The sequence below is a fragment of the Microtus oregoni genome, unplaced genomic scaffold (genome assembly GCF_018167655.1).
Source record: "Microtus oregoni isolate MIOR12 unplaced genomic scaffold, Mior012 000024F_ref0000369, whole genome shotgun sequence".
Taxonomy (NCBI): domain Eukaryota; kingdom Metazoa; phylum Chordata; class Mammalia; order Rodentia; family Cricetidae; genus Microtus; species Microtus oregoni.
In genome coordinates, this window is record NW_024543083.1 from 16,350,234 (window position 1) to 16,371,696 (window position 21,463).

The 21,463-nt window shown below is 45.3% G+C and overlaps 1 protein-coding gene across 2 annotated transcripts in view; it reads right to left on the reverse strand.

The window, feature by feature from the left end:
- Positions 1-21,463, reverse strand: part of Dlgap2 (DLG associated protein 2) — a 691,629-nt gene that overhangs the window by 606,216 nt on the left and 63,950 nt on the right. The window lies entirely within an intron of this gene.

The window sequence follows — 21,463 nt, forward strand, 5'->3', positions numbered from 1 at the left end:
CTTTTTAAATTTCTATAATTATTTTTAATTATTATATATGCAACATACTTAAATTTTTTAAGTTGTCAGTTGGAAATTAATTATTTCTCTCTGGTAGACAACCAATTATCCCAGAAATTTTACTGAATAATCTGCATTTTCTTAATTAGAAAGTACCACTCGTACAAAATCATACAAAGATTTATTCACTACCTGCAGCACTCACGTTCCTCCTAGCACTGGACCCACAATTCACATTTTTTAAAACTTTTTGCAGAACAATCTTGCCAAGTTCTTCTCATGGGTCAGTTTTATTACTCTCAATCACTCAACCCCTCTTTCACTGTTGTTCCAAACAGGAAAACAAGCCACTGTGAACTAGCCAACACATATGCATACATGCCTTACACATGCGGACAGACAAACACCTCTCAGAAGTAACGAGCTCACGGTGAATTTGCCATTTAAAGCCCTCTCTGTACCAGGCATTGGCCACAGTTCATGCACGGTGCTCCGCGGTCAGCCCAAGGCACGCTGTGGGGCTACTGTGGTTTCTGACATGGGACCCAGATCCCCTCTACCTTAGCATGTGTAATACCATTGGGGATATTTATCTAGTGATTCCGTATTTATCAAAATTCCTACCTCCAAATAGATCTTATGTAGACCTCCATCTTCCACTCGATTGCAGACACCTGACCTCATATGTTTTTCTAGTGGCTCATGTAATGGATCACACGGGTTTGCAGGAGCAGTGCTAGGTTTCTCTGGTGCTCCACAGCTAAGCTCCCTCCTGGACTAGACTCCTGTCCGTGCCAGGGCATTTTCTAGAATCTGCCAGATGCTACATCCATTTATGCCATTTGTATTCACTTGGAATATTATCAGAAATGGCTATTATACTATATCAAGGTCTTCCATTATCTAACAATATAGTTAGTTTTCCCTAAAATGCTCACTTCATGCATTATTACAGCCAAGATCTTACTATTGAAGCAATACTTCATTTATAAAGCAAAGCCTACTACTCATATTCCACATCTAGATAGATGGGATTAGCTTGTATTTTTAAAATATTACCTACAATCTTAAGTGAGATGACCTTTTTCTGCTAAATTTACCCAGTTTTGAAGTAACTAAAAGACAATAATGGTTGTCACTTGCGGAAAGTTTAAATAACATACAATTATCAGTTCATAAAATCTCAGGTAGAATATATGAATCACAAGATGGTGGTTTTATAAGCAGGCCTACGAAAACTTGCGTCTCTGGCCTATGGCAGTTACCTGACTATAGCTGGTGCTCATGGAATGAGAAAACCAACCATTTCACTTGACTTTCAAATTTCTTGCAAAATAATCCCTACAGATTATCTTAAGGCCCTGGTAAAAATCTCTAGCGATTTTGATCTGTTGGTCTAATCCAGTCTGAGGATTCTTGGAAGCTGGGTATGACAGAAAGTTACATCTTTAGTGACTCAAATCAGCACGGTTTTCCCAGGCGTCACCTTAGAACTTCTCGTTTTGTGTGATGCTCCCATCTTTTGGGAGTAAGAATATCTCTAATGGCTTTGCAAGCATATACACACACATATAAAATCATCATTAAACTGAATCAATATGGTTTAAATAGCAATTTCACTAAAGGTAGTAGTCACTAATTAGCATGGTCACTAATTTGTCCTGAATTCAATAGTCCTCTACTCCAAAGCCGGCACTCACAACGTCGGTCTGACTTTGCAATCCAGTTCTTCCTGACAGGTGATTGCTAATCTGTTAATCCAACTTTGCCATATAATCGATGCAAGACTCTCTAGCCAACTTAATTCCACTTGCTGGCTGTCTGATTAGTTTGTGGCATGCCATTCTGTAGATATAGAACGCACTGAGAATTTGCTGAGCATCTAATTATCAGCAAGAGAATCATTCTCCAATTCATTTTCTGATGTCTCCACATCTCTAGTGACAAAGAGACTTCTCTGCCCTACACTGTCATGCCAATATCTTCCTCTACTGAAAACCCTGTTTCCCATGAGAATAATCAATGCCAAATCCCTGGAGACTGGGGCAGAGGGTGTCCTCTGGGGACACTAGAAGGTAGAGGCTTCCTGGAGCAACTGCTAATAACTTCAGGCCTCTCATGTCCTCATGGGGGAGTCAGCAAGTGCACCCAACAGCCGCATCAGCAGCTCACTGGTCTCCTGAGAGCCTCCATCCAGATGTGAGACTCCGGCATCTGTGACCCCAGAGCCACCTCCATGATGAGGCTCCCTCTCACCTCTGTTCTCTCAACAGACATAGGGAGACAGATGTGCATTTCACTCAGCACAACCCTTTGGGGAACTCTGCCTGACAAAGGCAATGGCAGACATCTGGAGAAACCACTCCCTGAGGTCCTTCCAGATCCTCAGGAACCGCAAGTGATGGTAACTCAATCTCTTCATGAGTGTTAAGTTGATTAATTGGCTCCATAACCGTCCAAGTCAAAGCCCAGGGTGGTCAGATCCAGTCACTCGGTGATGCTGCGGGGTTGCTCCCATCTCTTCCCACAGACTGTCCTCTGCTGGGTGTTAATCACACCCTCTAGGTGTCAGGAGGACTGACCAGGATTCTCAATGATTGATGTGGGAGTATCACATATCAATCTGTTGATTTCATTGGTTAAGCAATAAAGAAACTGCATGGCCCTGATAGGTAAAAACATAGGTGGGAGGAGTAAACAGAACAGAATGCTGGGAGGAAGAGGAAGTGAGCTCAGAGACGCCATGCTCCCATCTCCAGGGCAGATGCGAGAGCTCTGGTCTCTGAGGCACACGCGATGAAGCTCCGACCCAGGATGGACGTAGGCTAGAATCTCCCTGGTAAGCCACCTCGTGGGCTACACAGATTATAAGAAATGGGCTGGTCCAGGTGCGAGAGTTAGCCTAGAAGAGGCTAGATAGAAAATGGGCCAAGCAGTGTTTAAAAGAATACAGTGTCCGGGTAATTATTTTGGGCATAAGCTAGCCAGGCGGCCAGGGTGCTGGGGACGCAGCCCCGCCGCTCATATTACAACAAATGAATTCTTTCTTTCTTTTCTTTTTTTTCTTTTTTTTTTTTTGTCCTCCAAAGTATCTTCCAATTTCATCAGAAATTGCCTTGGGGATACAAAGAGACCTTGTCTGTCCCATGTCAAAGATTTGCACCTAGTACAAACCCCATAGCCAGCAGTGCAGCCAGCTTCCTCCAAAGTCCCAGGTAGTATGGAGATAATGGCACAGCTGTGAATGACCCAACAGTAATAAGGATGTTCCCAAAGAAGCAGGATGGATGTCTGGAGGATGGCACAGGGTCTTCTACTTGCTTCATGCATACCTGCTTTGACAGGTCAGACAGCCATAGACAACGCTCACAAATACAATACCCCTAGCTGTTAAGAAGGACAAAGATCGCCTCAACGGTGATTTATACATGTGTCCCTAACACAATGACATCCCCAAAGATGGGAACTACTGGGAACTGAGTTGGGCACCTGTTGGCACAGTACGAAAACCCACGCAGTGACATGAGGACATTGATTCATGGGTTGCTGGGAACCACTTTTATTCCTCTTCTGTCCACAGTTTTAAAAGCCATTGATAAACAAATTGGACAAGAAAACTCAATTATGCCCCTTTTGCAGTTGATTAGTCTATTGAAAATACCAATAAAACTTAGCAAACAAAGGTTAGGAAAAATTACAGGATGTCATGTGCCATAAATAAGGATTATAGAAAAACAATTTAGAGTGCAGTGAAGTTTTCATTTATAGACCACATGCTTCAAAAACAAGAGGCGGCAAAGAGCCTTGTGTGAAATCCAATTATAAGAGATTGGCCATCTACCACTTCATGTTCACCCCTATTTCAGAAGCACTGCACTGCCATTAGCATAGACATGTAATGGTACAAACCAGATTGGCTGTACTATATTTTGCCAAATAGTTTAACTAATGACCAAAAAGATAATAAATAGCCTTTCAGTATAATATAGATTTGAACAAAATCAAATTTCCAAGTGAAATACTTAAAAAAAATGGAGGAATTGAAGACAGGATTGAGCTATGGAAAGGAAGGTGAAGATGTGTAGTTTTTGCTGGCTTGTTGCTGCTGCCTGTGTGCAGTTTTCCCCGGGAAGTGGAGGGTGTAAAAGATGTGAAGTCAATGGCACAGGCTGCGGGAGATTCCAATACAGAAGCTCTGTATTATATACAGGTTGGGATTTTTATGGAGTTAGGGAAAGTTATCAAAACAACAGGAATTAATACACACAGAGAGAGAAACAGGATTTCTATATGTAGTCCTCCCTGTCCCAGAACTTGCTCTGTACTCCAGGTTGGCCCTGAACTCAAATTCACCTGCCTCTGCCTCCCAAGGGCTGGGATTAAGGGCATGTGCCACCACCACCTGACTCACACCTTTCAATAATAACCTAATATTAATTGTCTCCATGCTAAAGTGAAGAAAAAAATAGACTAACAGATTGGATTAGAAAACAAGACCCACCTGTTGCTCTTTTGGAAGAATGGGGAAGACTCTGGAACTTTGAACAAGTAAACAGAGAAATGCTATGATCAGAGTGGGTCATTCTAGTAGGAGCCTGGTAGGCAGTACTGCTTAGAGAGATGAAGACAGTGGAGACCTAGCTCATGCAGAATCAGAGGGAAGCAAGGGCTCTCACAGCAACAAGGCTAGAGGCCACTTGTGCTACCTTGGCAAAGAAGTAGCATGGGACAATGGCCTTATACCCTATAAAGATTTGTTATTTGTATTTTAATAAAATGCTGATTGTCCAGTAGCCAGGCAGGAAGTATAGGCAGGTTTACCAGGCAGGACATAGAGGCTGTGCGAAGAGAACAGGAGAACTCTGGGAAAAGGAAAGACTCAGTCTGTAGCCATCACACAGATGCAGAGGAAGCAAGGTGAGAATGCCTCACTAATGAAAAGGTAAAAAGCCACATGGCTACCACAGAAAAAATTATGGCTTAATGTAATTTATAAGCATTAATAAGAAGCCTGAGCTAACGGCCCAACCAGTTTATGATTAAGGTAGATCTCTGTGTGTCTTTGGGATTGAATGGCTGCAGGACCGAGTGGGGCAGAAACCTCTGTCAACAAATGGTGTCAATGTAGACAATTAAATCCACTTAAAGCCTGATAGAGTTTGGGAAGGAATTCTAGACACAAGAAAAGCATATCGCATTTAAGAGAGGCTTCCTGGTTCAGCTTTAGCTGCAAAAATCTTTCAGCTCTTGTAAGAGGTCCCACTACCATACACTTCAATGGTGTTTATGAATAGCTGACAGCATGCTTCTTGGTGGTGACAGGGACCTTGAAACTCCATAGAGTTGTGGCAATAAAAATGGTTCCCACCAGTACCTCCACCATGAGACTAGACTCTCAGAAAGTTAAGGAGTGGGGTGGATCCAATTACTGAAGCCACAGCTTTAATCCTAGCCATATTACTTAGCAAATTAAAGATTCATGTGGTCAGAAAAAGAGATATACAGTAAAGATAGATTCAAAGATGAAGAAAACCTCTAAATGGTTTACAGTGTGTTTAACAATATATGTGGGCTTGGGAGAAAAAAGAAAAAGGATAAAGTCCTTAAAATAAAAAAGAGAGAGAGTAGTTGGGTGTGGTAGCACACACCTTTAATCCCATCACTTGGGAGGCAGGGGCAAGCAGATCTCTGTGAGTTCAATGGCAGCCTGGTCTACAGAATGAGTTCCAGGACAGCCAAAGAGAGAAAAAGCCAAAAATTAAAAATAAAAGAAATAAAGTTCAAAATAAAGCCACATAAAGATGGAAAATACACAGAGAATCTGGATACTGTATGTTATTGTCTTGTCTTTGAATGATTTGATGGCTGAAAAAGGAACAACAGCTGCTAAAAGGCATTTGATTACAAATGCTGCTGGACTAATACAATACACATATTTTGAAAATGCTTTGACTTCAAAATTTAAGTCAAAAGATATGTTACTTTGGAGAAGAGAGTTTTGCCTTTGTTTCCACAGAAAATGAGAGGCTATAGATTCATTCTGGGTTAAGAAAAATTGGGTTTGATGAAGGAAGAACCCCCTAAAGAATCTCCAATAGGCTCCCCCAAAGCCAGTACGTGCAGTAGGATCCAAAACCCATTGCATTGTTCTTGAGTTCTCAGTAGTCCTCATTGTCCGCTATGTTCAGCAAGTCCGGTTTTATCCCATGCTTTTTCAGACCCAGGCCAGCTGGCCTTGGCGAGTTCCCGATAGAACATCCCCATTGTCTCAGTATGTGGGTGTACCCCTCGCGGTCCTGAGTTCCTTGCTCATGCTCCCTCTCCTTCGGCAGTTTGGATGCTCACCTTACTAAACCTGGATGGAGGTGGGCGGTCCTTGGACTTCCCACAGGTCAGGGAACCTTGATTGCTCTTCGAGCTGATGAGGGAGGGGGACTTGATCGGGGGAGGGGGAGGGAAATGGGAGGCGGTGGCGGGAGGAGGCAGAAATCCTTAATAAATAAATAAATTTAAAAAAAAAAAAAGAATCTCCAATAGGAGCGGATGGCCAAGATGAACCAACATTCCAAGCTGGCATCTGAACTTGACACTGTTGTCCATACATAGGATACTGGCTCTGGCACTAGTTTTGAAAACATATAAATGACAAAAGGGCACTGAGGGCATGAATTCTTCTTCCATGATTTCGGTGAAACACTGAGACCACCCAGGGAGACAGCACTGACAGGATGGGAAGCCACAAGAAGCCAAGGCATAAAGCTCTTAAAAGAAGTCTGTGTTTCACTGAAGACCCCAAGATGTTGTTGATGCCAGAGCCATAAGATAACTGTCAAGGAAAACTGCATACAGGGAGTAGAACCAGCCTGAGGAAGAGATACATGCCACAGGCAGCAGACTGGCATGGTAGAGCCATCTAAACTCTATGAAGCCAAAAATCTCACCCACCAAACATGGGGCAACAGGGTTTGGTATTTGCTAGGATTCGGTCTTGCTCTGTCTGATCCAGTATTTTCTCACTGCCCCTGTTCCTCCCTGTTGAAACAGGAATACATATTATGTGCCATTGTATGTTGGTTATAATTTGGTTTGTTTATTTGTTTTAAAGAGGAATCACAGTTGAAGGATTGCTTTGAATCTCAGTAGAGACTTTGGTCTTTGGACTTTTAAACAATGTTGACTGGTGATTCTATGGAGACTTTTAAAGTTGAAGAAAAATGCATTGTTTTTCATCACGATATGGCCATGAGTCAACAGAGAACAGGGAGTTGAATGTGGCGATTCAAATGAAAAACGTCCCCTATAGGCTCGCCTTTCTGAATAGTTGGCACCACTTTAGAGTGAAAGAGAAGACAAGGTATTCCAACCAAACTGAACTAGGAAACAAGCAAGCATAGCTATTCTGATATCTGATGAGATTTCATGCTCACTAAGACCACAATCCACCAAGGGGATGTCTTAAGCATATATCCCAAACAGAGGTACTGCTCATTTCATGAATCAAACACCAGTACATGCAAAGCTACAGATTACATTTAACACAGGGATGGTGGGTGACTTCAATACCCCACTCTTAACAATAAACAGGTCATCAGGATAAAGACTGAACAGAGTTCAGGCTTCTAACAGACATAAAACAAATGGGAGGGATAAAGGAGATGAGAATGAACAGGGATTTATCTATGTCTCCCTTCAATACAGAGCAGAGGCAACCACACAAAGGCTTTATACAGTAAACATCTTTTCATCAGCAAATGTTTGAGGACCAGCAAGATGGCCCAGGGCATAAAAGGACTTTGAGTTCAACTCCTAGAAGCCATGGTAGAAGTAGAGAACTAATTCCTTAAGGTTGTCCTCTGACCTCCACACCTCTGCATATGCTGAAGTCAGTCTCTCCCTCTCTCCTTACCCCTCCCTCTCCTTCCTTCTTCTATCTCTCTCATTCAAACACACACACACACACACACACACACACACACACACACATCTAATAAAGAAAAGACAAAAAGAGAACTTTCTGAAGTTTCTCGCGGAAGGCAAGAGACCACAGTGGGGGCATCGTCGGCAGAGAGCATGATACTACCACAATCCCCTCCATGATGATGGCTAAGTACCATTTTTTCCCGTTGCTGTCAATCTTGCTCCTGCATGTCCAGGTGATGACTTGGTATTTGTTCTTTCAGGTATTGTTTTCTAATATCTGTAACCTCTTAAGCATGAAGATTGATGTTGCATTGAGGACTGTGTAGGAAAGTGGGAAACTCTACAGCTTCACTTAATCATGGTCCTGGAGAGCGAAAGCAATCAATCAATCATGCTTTCTCTGCATCACACCAGAGGAATGCTGCTGAGCTCTGACATGCTGCCCCACACTCCAAAACTTAGAGCAAAGACCTTGATAAATAACCACACAGGTAAGATTGCCTGGATGTCACCCCACGAATAGCCACCACCTACAGAGTCAAACCCTCCTCCTGTGGCCTGCTCCAACCACCCTTGAAGAATCACCCCCACCACCACACCCTTGGAGGATTTGTCATGTTCATATGACCCAGAACTAGATATTTGGTGTGGCCCGGCCTTCATCCACAGGGACTCTCTAAGCTATTCACATCACATGGTGGCTTAAGGACAGTGTGGCTTATACTGGGAAATTTGGGCAACACTGAAGACACTGGAGGTAGCAGCTACCATAGGCTCCCATGTGCCAGTCACTCGGGTGAAAGCCACAGGCTACGATGGAGTGCCATACCGAGAGGAGGACAAGGACCTGTAAATGGGGACTGAGCTTTCATTTCCAGGCCAAATAATCACACAAAAACTATATCAGTAAAAAAATACTATATTAGTTAAAACACAGGCCAATAGCTCAGGCATATTCCTAGCTAGCTCTTACATCTTAGATTAACCTATTTCTATTTTATATTTTACCACAAGGCTTTGTTACCTCACATCTTGCTTCTTGGGCAGCTACACTGCCTGACTCTGACTCTGCCTTCTTTCTCCTGCTTTCAGTTTAGTTTTCCTGCCATTAGCAAAAGCATGGTAATAAAACATATGTTGTTCAGTGAGGGAGCTTCCTCTATCCAACACGTCATCACAAACCCATCAAGAACCCACACCCTCAACATATCACTCGAGCCTTCAGGCCCTACACCTACAAACACCATCTGCATTTACACCAAAATGAGGGTATAAGAGCAATCCAGCCACGATACCTGATCTATCAATTGCCAGTCACCCTATCAATTGCCAGGGTTGACTCAGCTATCCAGCTGGCTAGGGTAGTATCCCCTTTGTCCATCACCTCTCCATATGCATCCCTTCCAAAGCTGCATGCAAGGTCAAAGAGGACAACCTTCCCAGAATAGAGGAGGACTGGGCTTCAGTCAAGGGTATAGGAGTAGCTGTGAGGCTAGAACCCCTACTAACCAAAATTAACTGGGACTCCATCCCATCCACCCAAATAAATCCTAAGTGACTGAACAAACTTCAGCTTGAACCCAGTCACGGTTGCACTTTTCCTGGGTTGTAAAATATCAATTACCAAACCCAGCTTTCCACGGAGTTTCCAAATGGTCTTGACAAGTGTCCTGTGATAAACAAATCAGCAAACCATTGTGTTCTACCATTTTCTTCCTTGCAAGAGAAGAGGTAGCAGAGTAAATCCAACATAAACTAAAAAACCATGCTGAAATCTTTAGTGTAGCTTTATTTCCCATAGAAACATAATTATAAATATTGGCCATGCCCCCGGGCCAGATCATAACCAAACAAGGTTACAACAGGATGATCCACAGCACATTTGGCAGTGATGGTTATAAGTGGGTACAGGGATACCTTGAACCAAAACCTACAAAGGTGGTGCAAGAATTCAAAGCCAGGCACACGAAAGGACATGCTGAAACATGATTTCACTGTGAGTAGGAAGTCATCATGGGTGTGGGCTGCAGTTTGCAGAAGGGCTGAGAACAGGGAAGGTACAGGAAGACAGCTAAGAGTATAACAGAGAACCCGAGCCCCACAGACGGCCCTTAGCACAGACAGATACAACTGTCCCAGCACCTCTGAGGATGGTTTCTGAGGAAGAGCTCCCCTGGAGGAAAGGAGAGACACAGGAGGAGTATGGGCAAGAGCAGGTGACAGGGTGGAGCTGGATGGAGTAACCCTTCTCAAATCTCTGCTATGGGTGTCCTATCCTTCGTTATTCTACACATCCTAAAAGGGAGAGAGAGAGAGAAAAGAAATCTCCTGCTAGGCAGTCATCATTTGCTGGGGACAAATCACTGGGATCAAAAACTGCTCAGCCAGAAGCTGGACTTCTCCATAGAGGAAGATGACCTGGTATAAATCTGTGAAGAACAACCAGAGCTCTTTCTGGATACTATTTGAACTTTAAAAAATGTCTAAGAAATTTCCAGACCTTCTTGGGGAAGGGAGAAGAAATGATTAAATTTATTTCTTCTCAAGTTCGTATGTCGACATTTTCCTAGTCAAAGTGCAAGCTGCTGAAGCCAGCACTGATTTCCTCAAATGAGCACAAATTGGAAATAACAGAACAAGCTGCAAAACGTCAACCATATCTCCTGTCATGGACAAGACTTTGAGGCGTAGGAGGAGAATCGGAGGTCAGCCTGGGCCTACAGAGCCGGCTCAGCTCACCAGAACACACTCAATGCTGACAGGCAGAAAGGCTAACAAATGTGTGATTCTTTAGAGCCATGAAGTGCCCACCTACATTAGCTTCTCCTTCAGATAAGATAAAAGGATTAACACCGAAGCACCAAGGAGTAAAGAAGACAGGGCTCCTCTAAATCAAAACCGCTGTGGAGCTAAAGCCGACCTTGAGAAACTCTGACCCCAGGAGCAGGGTTAGTATCAAACATACACGTGGCCTTCCCACAGACCTCTGTGAGCTTGCCTGATCATCACCGTCATGTGGAGAGAATGCTGTCCTCCATTCTGAGCCAGTATCCCACGTGCTGCTGTTTAAATTCTCAACACGTGCCTCTTTCCACCCTAGCAACCCAAGTGCAGCTTCATCTCACTGAGGATGAGGGTTGAATGGATTTAGCAGGCCTGTCTTTTGTAGCCACAATCTAGTGTCAAATTCCTCATGAAACCCTTAAGTTCCCAGCTTGCATTTCCTTCCTGTTGCTAGCAAAATGTTATTTTTTAATCAATAACACAGCACAGATTTAATGTGCTCATTCATTATGCTTGTAAATTTGGCGTAAGGAAGGCAAAGTCCAAGGGATGGTATATTTCTCTGGCTAAGTGACAATGCAGTCCCACTGGCCCAAGCATTTATGTTTCTGGGGAAGGCTGAAGTCCCGAGAAAACTGGTATAAAATGGATTTTGTGGGATCAGCTTTAGGAAAGAAGAAACTGGCGACTAACCACAAGGAAAACAATTCTCTGGCTGCGGATATTGTAAAGTCCTTCCAGAGGGCACATCCCTGGTAACACAACTTTGCCTGGGGTCCCAGGAGCTAAAGGGTCCCAGGTTCTCAGGACCGATACATCCCCCATAGGAGCAGCTGAGCAAATGGCAGCCTTAGAGGCTGTCTCATCTTTACCCAGTAACTGTGTACCTTGTCAGACTGCTAGCAGGTAGATTTTAGCCGTTCTGCATGAACGGATGGCCCTGCTTGCCTACAGTAGCCTTTAGCTACTTAGAATCATATATTGCACTGTAAATGCCAGATGTGTACCATAAAGTTTATTGGTAACGATAATAATAACTACTACTTTGGAGCTTTTGATGTACCAGACATGATGCCACATGCCTATAATCCCAACATTCAAGATGCCGAGGCAGGAGGATCATACTTTGTCAGAACATGGTCCAAGGAATGGAGTCCTGCAAGAGGAATTCTGAGGGCTTGTGAGAAACTCCAAGAAAACAAGAGCCTTGTGACCTCAGATTCTTCAAACACAGAGAACTGTTCATGGCGCGTGTTTTCCGTGTCCCTGCCAGGTGAGGCGGATAGGAGTGAGCTCACTTCGGCTCATTCATCACAACTGGGTGTTGTTATTTGTTTGTGTGGCTCTACGGAAAAGCACGGATTTTTGTCACGTGCAGCTTGTCCCTGTAATTGAACACAGCTTGAACTCACGGGAACGTTATTCATGTGACTCTTCCTAACCCTCGGAGTTTAAATTGACAGAGGCTCTGAGTTTTAAAATCAACTACAGCATGAGACTTTAGCCAGCCTCATTTTCAGGTCCCATTCTCCCAGGTTCCACTGCCCTCTGGAGCTGTAAACAAGCCATGCCTAGAATTCTGTAACATGAGAAGGAAGTGCCCAGAAGAGGAGGTACCAGATACTGCCTCTTGCCCCTTGTCTATGGACATACCCACAGGGAAGACCATTATCAAAGGGACTCCTGAGAGCAGTAAGACTAGAGAGAGGACACCTTCAAACGACACCAAGCTGCAGACAGGTGGCAGCAGTTCGGGAGGCCACCGGGCAGGAAGAGCAGGCAGCACTCTGGGGTCAGTGGAAAGGCCAGCCTGAGAAGAGCATCACATGGGAGGGGCAGCAGTGTGGCCTCCAAACTCCTTCTGACAAATGCCATTCCCAAATACAGCACCACATGTAGAACACACATGTACACAGATACACAAGCAGACAAGTACATACACATACATGAACAGGGATACACAAAGACCGCCACCCCCCCCCCCAACAAAGAGTTTTCATTCAGCAACAAGGCTTCCTGTTCCGTCAGCCTCAGTTGCAAAGGCAGCAGGACTTGGGCCCGTCCCAGCTGACAATCTCCACTGCAGATGAAGGCCACTCCACTGCAAGAACTATAAGCCATATCTGTGTCCCCTAGTCACAACCATGTGTCCTTGGCTTTTCCAATTGTTTTTTTTTTTATTTTTTTTTTTATTGAGAAAAAAAAATTTCCACCTCCTCCCAGCCTCCCACTCCTCCCCCCTCCCCCCACTCCTCTCTCCCTACCCCTACTCCTCTCTCCCTACCCCCACTCCTCTTCCCCTCCCTCTCCAGTCTGAAGAGCAGTCAGGGTTCCCTGCCCTGTGGAAAGTCCAAAGTCCTCCCCCCTCCATCCTGGTCTAGGAAGGAGAACATCCAAACTGGCTAGGCTCCCACAAAGCCAGAACATGAAGTAGGATCAAAACCCAGTGCCATTGTCCTTGGCTTCTCAGCAGCCCTCATTGTCCGCCATATTCAGAGAGTCCAGTTTTATCCCATGCTTTTTCAGTCACAGTCCAGCTGGCCTTGGTGAGCTCCCAATAGATCAGCCCCACTGTCTCCGTGGGTGGGTGCATCCCTCATGGTCCTGACTTCTTTGCTCATGTTCTCCCTCCTTCTGTTCCTTATTGGGACTTTGGGAGCTCAGTCCAGTGCTCCAGTGTGGGTCTCTGTCTCTATCTCCATCCATCGCCAGATGAAGGTTCTATGGTGATATGCAAAATATTCATCAGTATGGCTATAGGATAGGATCATTTCAGGTTCCCTATCCTCAGCTGCCCCAGGAACTAACTGGGGACCTCGCCTTGGGCACCTGGGAGCCCCTCTAGGTCCAAGTCTCTTGCCAACCCTAAGATGGCTCCCTTAATTAAGATATGTGCTTCCCTGCTCCCCTATCCAACCTTCCTTTATCCCAATCATCCCGTTGCCCCAAGTTCTCCCCATCCTACCCTCTCACTTTTCTCTCCCCATCTTCCCTTACGCCCCCCCTCCCACCCCACCCTTAAGATCCCGATTTTTGCCTGGCAATCTTGTCTACTTCCCATACCCAGGAGGATAGCTATAAGTTTTTCTTTGGGTTAACCTTCTTATCTAGCTTCTTTAGGATAACAAATTATAGACTCACTGACCTTTATTTATGGCTAGAACCCAATTATGAGTGAGTATATCCCTTGTTCATCTTTTTGGGTCTGGGTTACCTCACTCAGGATACTATTTTCTATTTCCATCCATTTGCATGCAAAATTTGAGAAGTCATTGTTTTTTTACCGCTGAGTAGTACTCTAATGTGTATATATTCCACACTTTCTTCATCCATTCTTCCATTGAAGGACATCTAGGTTGTTTCCAGGTTCTGACTATTACAAATAATGCTGCTATGAACATAGTTGAACAAATGCCCTTGTCATATGATCGGGCATCTCTTGGGTATATTCCCAAGAGTGGTATTGCTGGGTCTAGGGGTAGGTTGATCCCAAATTTCCTGAGAAACCGAAACACTGCTTTCCAAAGTGGTTGCACAAGTTTGCATTCCCACCAGCAATGGATGAGGGTACCCCTTCCTCCACAACCTCTCCAGCAGAGGCTATCATTGGTGTTTTTGATTTTAGCCAATCTGACATGTGTAAGATGATATCTCAAAGTTTCCTTGATCACTAAGGAGGTTGAGCATGACCTTAAGTGTCTTTTGGCCATTTGAACTTCTTAAGCATACTACAGATGCAGCCCCGATTTCCCAACTCAGGCAATCGTGAGCAAACACCATAGAGCTTCTTCAGTGAGCTTCTCCACACAGGCCTTACTTTCTTTGGAAAACACAATCCTGGGCATCTTTAATTTGTAGCTAAATCTGGCACTTTCTGAAAAACCGCTATGTGGAAAATCTTCCTGGGTACAGAAGTCCTGAAGAGCCTCCAACCCAAATGCCACACACCTGCCCCTCCAAATCTACTTGACATTCCTGTGGCTAGGGCCCAGCAAAGGACACCAACAGCAGCGGGAGGTGGTTTTCCCTAGGAAGAGGGCCTGCCATGAAGGCTGCTAGTGAGGTTCTCTCTGTCTGAGATCACAATAGCTTTAATTAAGGCAAGTGGGGTGCTCATCCAATCACCGTAATTACAGCAGCCATTTGAAATATTTAACTCCTTTTAATAATTCAAGTGAGTTCACAGTCAGTATCGATTATCTGATATGTATCATTAGCAAATGCACTTTTGCAGACTCTGCCCCAATGCCGTGCTGGCACTCAGGTATGCGCAGCCAGCCCTAAGCAAACTGGAGCGAAGCTGGCTTCCCAGCCTCGGATCCCAGTGGATCTTCTTTCTGCTCACCAACTATGTGGACTCCCTCAACAATACGCCAGTGCCCCTGCCGCCGCTGCCAACTCCTCCTCCCACTTTGGCAGAGGACACAAGGTAACCACAAAGTCATGCTTCACATGGCACTCGCTGAATATGCTGGGGGAAACCACGTGCTTATCAGGGAAAGAGGCTGAGGGAATTTTCTGAGTGCAGCTCCCCCAGGACTCATACACCCTCGGAGGAGAAACCAGCTAACTCAGAACACGTCACTGCGAACATCTACAGGTAGAGGATGGAATGCCAGACAGTGACAGGCAGTGCGAGGCCTCCTTAATCCTGTGCACATCTACACAGTCCAGTCCCTTGGGTCCAAAGTCAAGATTCAGGTTCCAAGGACAGCATCCAGCCGGAAGCTTAGCAGTAAACACTCTGGGGGCACAGACAACAGCACCTACTATGTGCTCAGCATCAGGTTATGTGTGACCAGGCACTCAGCACAAGGGTGGTGAAGTCCAAGGAAAGACAGATCAATCCCTAATTAGGTAGACTGAGGGCTGACCATGAAAAGCTACACACAAACAACTTGACTGAAACACGATTGCTCAGGTCCTCAAGAGTGGGTAAAATAAACGGACTCGGGCTTCTGGATGCTAGCGAGGACCCAAGCTCCGACAGTCCCCTGCATCAACAACAGGAAATGAAGACAGCTGCTGTCATGCTTGCCAGTCTCGTGAAAAGGTGTGACTTTGACTCTGCACGCATCTGTGGCACAGAAATCCCACTCCTTTGTATTTACCAAGGAAGAGTTCCACATCCACAAAAGGCTTGAGTAAGCATTCAGACAATGTTACTCACAGAAGCCAAAAATTAGTGCGGTCAGGAACTCATCAACTAGAGAAAAATCCAGTGCTTTATTGAGTTCGCTCACTGGACATTAACCAACAGCAAAATAAAAGCGACCCTGATGCACGCGAGCATGTCAATCAACTTCAGAAACATTGCATTGGATTTAAGAAAAGTCACAAACTTAGTGTAAGAAATGATTTTTTTCAAGCAATACGCGAGACTGTGTGACAGTTCCCAATCCAGTTGTTATCTGAAGAGTTCCCAAAGGCACCTGTGTTGTCCACCTGGCTCTGGGAGCATCTTTGTAAGTAACTGCATCACAAGAACGCTCACCTCATGGATGGAACCCACTCATGGGTTCACAGCTTAATAGGATTTCACAGGTTCGTGAAGCAAGCAAGCGCTGGCCCCACAAAGTGAGGAACTCAGATTTACTGCCTGCTCCCCAACATGACACACTGCCCTGGTGCAAGCCCAAAGAAGAATGTAAGCTATCTCGGGTCAAAACTTGTGAAGCCATGAGCCAAGTTGTTTTCCTCAGGCATTCTGTCAGTGCAAGGAAAGCGAACTACACTGAGAGTCAGAAAGCCATGAGCTCTGGAACCACCGTGTGGAGAATTTATCAGGATTGGCCGTCAGACATCTTGCTGGGTGCCGGGATATCTGCAGCTCATTGTGAGTGTTGATTACATGGTTATATACAACTGCTGAGACTCAGTGAACTGACATTCACTATCTGTTCACTTTATACTAAGTTGTTCTGACAAAAACTTGAAAGAAAGTGATATCACATGTTCATGCTGCAACAAATTCCTGTTCCTAAGCTGGAATCCACAGGCAGAGTCTGAGAACTGGCAAGGTTCATAGCCACCGTGATACTCCAACATATCTTGGCACGTGTTTGCCAAGCAAGCAAGTTGCAAGGAGCGTGGCATTGCCTATGAATGGCTCCCGAGGGACGAAATGTGGCTCCTTGATTGTCATACATCCATCCCTGGTGTAACAGGAGGTTTGGAGGGTGGGCAGGCACCGGGGAGGCACAGCTGCTCTCCAGCAAGGGGACCAAGGGTACTAGAACTGGGCTGGAGGAAGATGTCAGGTGGGTAACAACATGATCAGCGTTAGCTTTAAAAGAACATGCTGATGGGGGAGGGGGAGGATCAGTTGAACCGTAGACAGGAGCCCTCCTAGATCAACAGCAATCAGAGAAAGGTCCAGAGTCTCGGAACAGAGTAAGTGGCTGAAGGGATGATGTGGAAGGCCTCTGCCTCTTCTCTAGCCCCACATGTCCTGACATTACAGAAGGCACTTTCTAAAGAACAAGGAGGGAAGGAGGAATAGTAAAGAAAGGATGGGAAGAGGACAGTAGCTAAATGTATGGGAATCTCAAGGGCTCCCTGTGAAGCAGGCACAAAATGGGACAGATGGCAGGCTCTGGATCAAACCATTTCCAGGGAGAAGATGTTCAGAAAGACAGAGGAGCTTAGAACAGAAGAGATGAAGTCCTTGAGCAAACTGACAGGTTCTGGCCTTGTCATCTGTGGTTTCCCTTCTGACTTGATAAAGTTACTTCTAACGCAAATCAAATCTCCCCCTAGTCAAACGCACAGACACACGGTAGAAGCCTTGAGGTCCCTGACGAGCGTCTCCCAGCTGAGGCGGAACAAGGTGACACTCACCTTCCTGCTTCAGCTCCGGTTCTAGAAATCAGTGTCCCTTCTGGCCCACTCAGGGCCACCCCACTGTTCTCTGTGCTTCCTGCTCACGATGGCACAGTTTAAGACGGCCAAGGGTGGTGCCTAGGTGTGCCTCATGTCCCCTAGTGCAGCAACATCACAGCCACATGGACAGAAAACTGTGATGGAGAAGCGTCACTCAGCATGAATGGTGGTGCTCTGGTTCTGAGTTCAAAGCTAACAAGTCAACTACATATACTTCAGACCAGGCATCTGTGACGGGCTATACCATCCTGAGCATGCCAAATCTTGCCTGAAGCTAAGAAAACCTGGAGATATTAGGCCAAGAGTCTTAAGCAAAAATAACCCTATATGTTGACTGTAGTAGAAATGATACAAGCTGAGGAACGCAATCCCATCTTTGCCAAAGAACTACAGTTCAGAATTCTGCACTTTAGAACTCACACAGAAATTCAGCATTGATGCTAAGCCTGGAGAAACCACACTGTTGTCAGGGTCACCGGAGAGAGTGGGGAAAGAGCATCAACCATTAAATCACTGGGTCCCCTTGGATGCACAGGCTAAGAGTCACAATCTGCCAGTTTCTCTCCAGGCCAAGAGAAGCAATCAACATAAGGCAGCAACGACGTCCACTAGCTGGCCCCTCCTGCCCCTTAGAAATATGGAAGGTCACCTCACAGGACAGGCCACTGAAACCTTGCAAACATTATCTACCATCAGGCCAACAAGAGGTCGTGGGAATGAAGCAACACAACCATCCAACCGTGGAGGAAAGCCCTCTGTGAAGAAAGCTTACCTACAGACTGCAAACACAACAGACACACCCTGCTGAAAGGACCACAGTGCTGCTGCTACCCTGGACTCTGGATGTAACGGTAAAGAGTGGAAAGTGAAACCGGAAAAACAGGCCCCATGAGAACATGGGAAGTATAGAGGTCTCACCCAAGGTTTTGATTTTTAAAATCCCACAAAAAACAAACATGTGACCAAAGCAAGAGAAAATGCCAGAATGTCTAAGACCCATCCGACAGTTTCCGGGGGAAAATCAGGGAGAACTAGAGAAGAGAACTTCCCAGAACTAAAGAGGGAAGAGTGTACGTGAGGAGTCCACAAAGGACCACACAGCATCAACGAGCAAAGAGGCACAAGGGCCTTATAGCCAGGCTGAAGGGTGGCAGGGGCGGGCTGCCCGCAAGGAAGGACAGAGTGACTCGGAGAAACCATCGCCATCCCCTCAGCTGGGTGGCCGCAGCTTTGAGGGAAATGGCTGTGAGTTGAGATTCCAACGCTCAGTAAAATTAGATTTCATGTGAGAATCACATATTTTTAGACATCCAAGGATTCTGAATGCTTACCCACCCACAGATGTTAACAAAGAAACTCTGGAAGACAGACATCAGAGAAATGGAGAGAAAAATCAAAGTTAAGCAGGAAGACACGGGAGATGAGCCAGTGTTGAGAAGTAGCGGGGACAGTAAGATACAACCAAACCCAAGTCACTGGGACCTCAGCAGAAGCCAGTCGCACACGCTGCAAGCAGCTCGTGTCCCCGCACGGGGCAGGGAACGCTTGTCAAGGCAGGACACAGACAAGGAAAATGGAATCACAAGCTGATGAACTTAAACACACTCTACATCACCACAAGATGCAAACACTGTCAATAAAACACGAGCAAACAACCTGGCAGTGGATTAAAATGATGTCATCGCTATAGAATAAGAGCATCCAGTTGACATTAGCTATCATTTTGTTCAGAATGTAAAGAAAAACCCATTCGGAACAGTCCTGGACAAGCACCTAAGAAAACCAACATCATTCCTTATCTTCTGAATAATTTGTAAACTGATATTAAAGGGAAATGTCTTTAATGTGATGAAGAGCCGTTCCCCTCATCGCTATAACCACCACCCTGTGAAGGAGGGAAATCATTTTTTATTACAGTCATCAGCAAAAGGGCACTCGTGATTAATTTTAGTGTGCGGCACAAGGCTGTATGTTCTAAACTATAAAATAAGACAAAAAGCCAGAGGGTAACAAAAGTTAGATGGGGACTGCACCCCACAAAGATCAAGACTGCTTTTCCCTTTGTATTCCAAAAGTTCCTAACTTTCCATAATGTGCTTATATTCCTTTAAAAAAAATAGGTATAAAAGATAAAGTACAAATCAGCAGAACTGTAATGTTAAAAATGACAAAGTTTGGTGGTGGGAACAGAGGTGGGTGGGGAAAGGGACTGGGAGGAGAAACTGTGACCAGAATGAGAAATAAATTAATTTAAAAAAAGAATAATAAAAAGAATAATTCAAAAACCACATCAACTAAGCAGTGAAGTCCCATGTTCAAGGCCCAACACTGAAAAACGGAAGTGTCAAGAGAAGGTGGGGGTGACCCCCAGGAGGAAGGGATCAGATCAGGTGATCAGAGACGGAGTTCCCCTCAGCACGTCCGGTCACTTGTCTGTCCCGATGTTACGCAGGAGAGAACAAGGCGACACCTAAGGCAGTGATCTCCTCTTTCTCTCCGTAGCTCTTCACACAGATGTCAATGCGCTCTGATATTTATGTTACAGCTTCTTATGAAACACTCTCCATAAACGAACAATAAAGAAGAGTGCCAAAAGATATCGCTGCACAACTGTACTCGTTGCTTTCCTCATTACAAAAGGCAACGTAAAGAAACACATAGCAGGATATGGCAGCCGGAAGGCAGAAGCATGAGGCTGGTCACACTGTGACTTCCGTCAGGAAACAACAAAGAAAGGAAGTGGAGCAGGCTGTGAAGCTCCAATCAGCCGCTTCCTCCAGTGAGTCTCCATCTCCTAAAGGTCCCACCCAACAACGTCCATCCGTCCTGGGTCTAGGCAGGGAGAATACACGAGCCTGTGGAAGCCATCGCTCTTGCAGACCACAACATGCCCAAGAACTGGAACCTAAGTTTTGGATATTTAAACTTTAAAAACTTTTCATTTGCCAGGCAGTGGTGGCGCACGACTTTAATCCCAGCACTGGGGAGGCAGAAGCAGGCGGATCTCTGTGAGTTTGAGGCCAGCCTGGTCTACAGAGCTAGTTCCAGGATAGGTTCCAAAGCTACAGAGAAACCCTGTCTCGAAAAACAAAAACAACAACAAAAAAAACCTTTTGTAGTCACCCCTTCCACTGTCAGCAGGTCGCACACTCTGCCTCCCCATCCCTATTCTTTTTTTTTTTTTTTTTTTTTTTTTTTTTTTTTTGGTTTTTCGAGACAGGGTTTCTCTGTGGCTTTGGAGCCTGTCCTGGAACTAGCTCTGTAGACCATGCTGGTCTCGAACTCACAGAGATCTGCCTGCCTCTGCCTCCCGAGTGCTGGGATTAAAGGCCCATCCCTATTCTTATCTTGATATATTCCTACGGCTCTAGCTTCTCAGACAGCCCTACCTCATCTTTACCCCTTCCTCTTCTCCTTTTCTAAGCCTCCCTGCAATTCTAAACTTCCCCAAGGTCCTCCCTTTCATTCCTCAAGTAATTTCTGGGCTGGCTTTAGGAAGCAGAAGAGGAAGAGAGAATTCTCATCACACATGCCACACGAACACATCCTGCCAATTCCTTGACCTCACAGCAGTCCGAGTGAGGCGAGAATCTTCCTACTCCCTACAGGGGGAGAAAAAGATCTCAGGACTGTGATTCTTCGGAGCACCTAAGGTACTGCCCGACTTCATGTCTCCAGCTCTGCGGAGCACCTAAGGTACTACCCGACTTCATGTCTCCAGCTCTGCGGAGCACCTAAGGTACTACCTGACTTCATGTCTCCAGCTCTGCGGAGCACCTAAGGTACCACCCGACTTCATGTCTCCAGCTCTGCGGAGCACCTAAGGTACTACCTGACTTCATGTCTCCAGCTCTGCAGAGCAACTAAGGTACCACCC